At 34.6% G+C, this 5210-nt stretch overlaps 1 pseudogene; it reads right to left on the bottom strand.

Moving 5' to 3' along the window:
• Positions 1-3971: 3971 nt before the first annotated feature.
• Positions 3972-4084, bottom strand: LOC150059929 (signal recognition particle RNA; annotated as a pseudogene).
• Between the last annotated feature and the right edge of the window lie 1126 nt (positions 4085-5210).

Genomic DNA, 5210 nt, shown 5'->3' with positions numbered 1-5210 from the left:
TCCTTCTAATCCTTTTTTAAAAAGACAGTGGGACCACAGATGGAAAGTGAGAATAGTGCTTGAACACAGGACCTGAGCACTGTCCTTGGGCTTTCTAAAGGCTAGCCCTCTACCATTTGAGCGACAGCACCACTTCCGTTTTTTTCTGTGTATGTGGTACTGAGGAATCGAACCCAGGCCTTCATTCATGCTACACAAGCACTCTACCACTAGGCCCTGCTTCTGGACTGCTGTAAAATATTTCTACAAAGGAAATAGTGTTCAGGAAATTCAGATGCTACCAATTAGCATACAGTTCCCAGAGCATAGTTAAAGAAACAGGCAATGATATCAACTGCACATTTTAGCAAGGCAGAATCTCAGGCCTTGAGTATAACCTGCAGAATGACTCAGGTGATCTGTTTTTTCATAACATTGTCTCTGTAAAACTCTGATTTTAAAGAGATTCTCATCTTTGATATTAAGCTAATTATAACCTATACTATTTATTTTGACAACTTAACAAAAGGCATGTCTACAAGTTACAGAACACAGAAAACAATATCCCCCATTTCTATAATTTGAGGTGGAATGTACCACTTGCCACTGAACAGCACTTATTTTGAAGTAAGAGTGCATAGTAATCATAGAGATGAAAAGCTTATCTCCCATTACATCTCTAAATATCTTCAAGTAGTTTTGCAATTGATTTCGAATTTACCATGGCTCTTTAGAATATATTATTTGGTGCATGTGTGAACTGGTACAACTCTAGAATTTGTGCTCTTGCTCATGGCTGTCAGTTTAACACTTGAACCATGTCTCTTTTTCCAAACTTGCATTAGTTAATTGGAAATACACATATAGAAGTTTTACCTGCCTAGCTGACTTTGAAGCTCAGTCATCAATCTTATCTTGGTAAATAGCCTATAAGGCATGGGCCACCACAGTCCAGCTACAATGAGTCTTGATTAGTGTCATCCCCCTCTTCTCTTTCCCCAGCTCGCTATCTAATCTGTCCCCTGGACTTTCCTAATTCCATTCTTGCCTGTACCTTGAGTAGTATGACTGAATTCAGCCACCATTCCTTGTCGCATTTTCTTCCCCAACTTATCTCCCATCCCTTTCAGTTAGGACATGGTTTAGCTTCTTAGTACTTACTTCGAGGCAATGTCTGTTGATTTTGAGCCTAACTTCTACATAGGAAAGTAAAAGTGAATCTTGTGTCTCCTTGATACTGACTTATACATCAATTCAATATATTTTTGTCAAGTCTATGTATTTTTCTGAAAATGACATATTTTTCGACCTTATGAATTGACATAATTCCATTGTGGGGCTTGAACATAGGACTTGGGCACTGTCATTGGACACTTTTTGCTCAAGACTAGTGCTCTGCCACTTGAGCTACAACACCACTTCCAGCTTTTTCTGAGTATGTGGTACCGAGAAATCTAACCCAGGGCTTCATGCATGTTAGGCCAGCACTCTACCACGAGGCCAAGATCACAGCCCACATGTGGTATTTTCTACATCTGTTTATTGGCTGTAAAGTATCGGATATTTCTGTTACTTCACTATGCTGAACAATGCTATAATAATCTTTACTATATGGGTGTGAAAGTGACATTATACATCCCAATTTGCAAACATTTGGATATATATTTAAGAGTGATAATGTTGCAGCTCAGGGTAATTCTACTTTTAGTTTGAATCTAATGTAATAAACGATCCTAACTCTGTGATTGCGGGAAAAAAAAACATAATGTCCAATATAAACTATATTGGACCTATAAACCTATTCCATTTAGATTAATTAATTTAATTGACATTTTATTCTATAAAAGTTGTCCTTTACACAGCATCTTCACATTGTTCTCTCTTATGAATTTACCATTCCTTGTATTCTACCTTGTATATATCAGTATGGGGGAGAGGAGGTTTTTAGATAATTTTGCCTCCACTAGCAACCTGGCAGTATATTTCACCTTCTAGAGATGCTTAGGTTCTTATGGATGAAATTAAGTTTATCTTACTTCATTTTATCTTAATTTTCCCAGTGCCTTTTTGGCATCTCAGACTTGTCTGATGAGAGTATTTTGAAAATGTCATTTATGTCCCAGAGTAATTTATGATGAGATTCCTTTGGCAATGAATTTAACTCAGTGAAAACTTTCAATACTATGAGCTACTGAAAGAAATTGGAATCTACACAATTTATTTTGAAATGGAAGTCAAAATCTGAAGATAAAAATTTGACCTATAGAGCTTGAAAATAATCCTTGCTGTGAAGCAAGAATCTTTCAAATTCATTTAAAATATTTGTGCAAAAAGAAAATTATTCTATTTACTTATCAAAAGTATTTTATTTACTATAAACATGATCAAGTAGAGTGCATGCCCAGAAAAAATTTATACTAACATAGTTATATAACCAAATTTCCAGGTAGATATTTGTTCAAGAGAGATGGAATCAGATATGCTTAAGGACAGAGGGGAAGTAAGAAGGGAAAGGAGATTAAAGTGCCATGACTGTCAGTGGGAATAAGAATCCTTCCAGAATTGTTGAATACTATAACATTAAACATATTAAAATAATTTAAATTATACACTTTCAGTGGATTATTTGATAGCTTGTTCATATCTTAATAAAACTAAAAAAATCTACTCTGAAATCATTAGAGAAAGCATACAATATAATTTTCCATAGTTTTAAAAATGCATCAACTTTACTCAAGACAAATTTTGAAAATGTTACTGAGGGAAATTTTCTAGTGTGGCATGTCAATTATTTAGAAGGTGTTAGTACATTCTAAAACTCAGTAGAACAAATTGAAGGCCAACAGTTCTCAAATGCATGAAGAAGTTGCACACACAGACCAACACATTGGAAAGATAGGGAAGAAATGCAAGAAATTCAGGTACTACATTGACATTCCCTGTGAAAGCCATTGCCCCAATGGGAAAATCTGACATGTAATTGACAAATTGCTATAGCTTCAATGAGTATGAATCAGAGTTAAAGACTTTAGATGAACCCGATACTGGAAGAGCCCAACTAAGATCTTGTGAAAATCTTTTTATGCTTTTAGAAGTAAATAATTATGAAATGTATCAGAGAATTCTTTACCTAAGAAGTCAACCTTTATATGAAATTTCTTTTATCAGAGACTAAATTGACAAGGTTTGAAGAGTATCTATCCTAAATAGAAAAGAGAAATAAAACAGCAAGAGCTAGTATTAGCCATTCTTATGGGAGAAAAGAAACACGTAAAGCCACCTGAGTATCAGTGGCTCCCTCACTGAAGACAGCTTAGGTAGGAAAGTCATTGAGCAACTTTTCTCCAGTTAGCCAGAAAACAGCCAGAAGCACAACATTGTAAATTCTAAGAATATATATATATATATATTCACACACATATATATACTCACACATATATATACTCACACATATATACACATATACATAGAGAATATATATATATCCTCTCCATTCTGTCATTATTGGATTTTGATATTCACATTCCTGCAAGAATAACAGTACCTAGATATTTCATTATAATGTGTAACTGTGCCTCTGTTTCCCTCAAATGACACTGATACACAGTATTGCTTATTTTCCCACTGAAGCACATTACAACAAAATAATTAAGAGACACAGTAAAATGAAAGTTCAGAAGCAAAACAATTAAAAAATTGAAGTGGCACTATGGCTCAAGTGGTAGAGCAATAGCCTTGAGCTGAAGAACTCAGGAACAGCACCATTCCCAGAGTTCAAGCACCATGACTGAGAAAGAAAGAAATGTGCAAACACCAGAATTATGCGGAATATGGTAGTATTGTAACAAGAAAAGAATTAAAAATATGTGCAATGACTGTTAAAGACATCAATGGGAAAAATAGGCAACATGAAATAGCAAATAAAATAAGAAAAGAGATGAAAACACTGAAGAGTAATTACAATAAAATGTTAGTAATAGAAATACTCAAAATGATCAGCACGGGAGTTTTGACCTGCTCGGTTTCCGACCCGGGCCGGTTCACCCCTCCTTAGGCAACCTGATGTTCCCCCGCTCCCGGGAGGTCAGCATACTGATGCCGAACTTAGTATGGACACCCGATCGGCATAGCACACTGCAGCCCAGAACTCCTGGACTCAAGCAATCATCCGGGCTCAGCCTTCCGAGTAGCCAAGCCTTTCAAGAAAGTTAAGAAAGAAATTTATCAGAGTAAAGCAAAATGGATACCCTAGCCATGTACAAAGGAAATGCAAAGGAGATGAAGTCAGACTTTGATGTTTATAGTGAAATGGTTTCAGAATCTATCCCTCCAACCCAATAGAAAAATACATGCTACTCAAATTCATTATGTGAAATAACAGAGTATTTTGTGCTACTCAAATTCATTATGTGAAATAACAGAGTATTTTCATATAACCATGTTTCTTCTCCTATATACTGTATTTTTTCTGTCATATATACATATATACTTTTTATTGTAGAAGTGATGTACAGAGAGGTTAGAGTTGCATAAATTTGGTAATGAGGGCATTTCTTTTTCAATAATATCATCTTACCCTCATACTTTCCTTGTTTTTTTTCCCCATTCTTCTCTTCCCACAAGTTAACTTTCAAAGTAGTGTTTAGTATCTGCTGCATTTGTTCCCCTTTTGTCCCACATATAGGTGCCCCCCCCATTACTCTCCAAAGACAGATAAGGTAAAAAAAAACAATACAAAAGGTAAAGAAAAAAAAAGACTGCAACAAAGACAAAAATAACTTTTGTTTGTAATACTTGGACTTAATATCAATAAATTTCATTTTATATGATCATAGCTAGTGAGACTTTGTGATCCTCTCCTAAGTATATCTTCCTTTGGTTTCATTGTGTGAATGTCTAGAGAAGTGTAAATTTATCATGTCCAAATGTACTTTTTTTGTCTATTATCCAGTGTATCTTATTGTAGATTCATAGGCACATTGCAGTTACCAAAAATGAGGGAAACAATGCAGCCTATGGTTCTTTGTATCTGGGTTATTGGCAGATACTATATTACATTAATATACATTAATTACATTACATTAATATGCTATGCATGAATGTAATGTAATATGTAATGTATATTACATATTAATGTGTGTATTATATGTAACATATGTATTTCAGCCTGTTCCTTTGGGTCTGAGTTATTAATGTATATAATATTATATTAATATGCATTAATTAGATTT

The sequence above is a fragment of the Megascapheus bottae genome, chromosome 8 (genome assembly GCF_031878675.1).
Source record: "Megascapheus bottae isolate mThoBot1 chromosome 8, mThoBot2.hap1, whole genome shotgun sequence".
NCBI lineage: Eukaryota > Metazoa > Chordata > Mammalia > Rodentia > Geomyidae > Megascapheus > Megascapheus bottae.
This window is presented reverse-complemented; position numbering and strand designations above follow the sequence as displayed.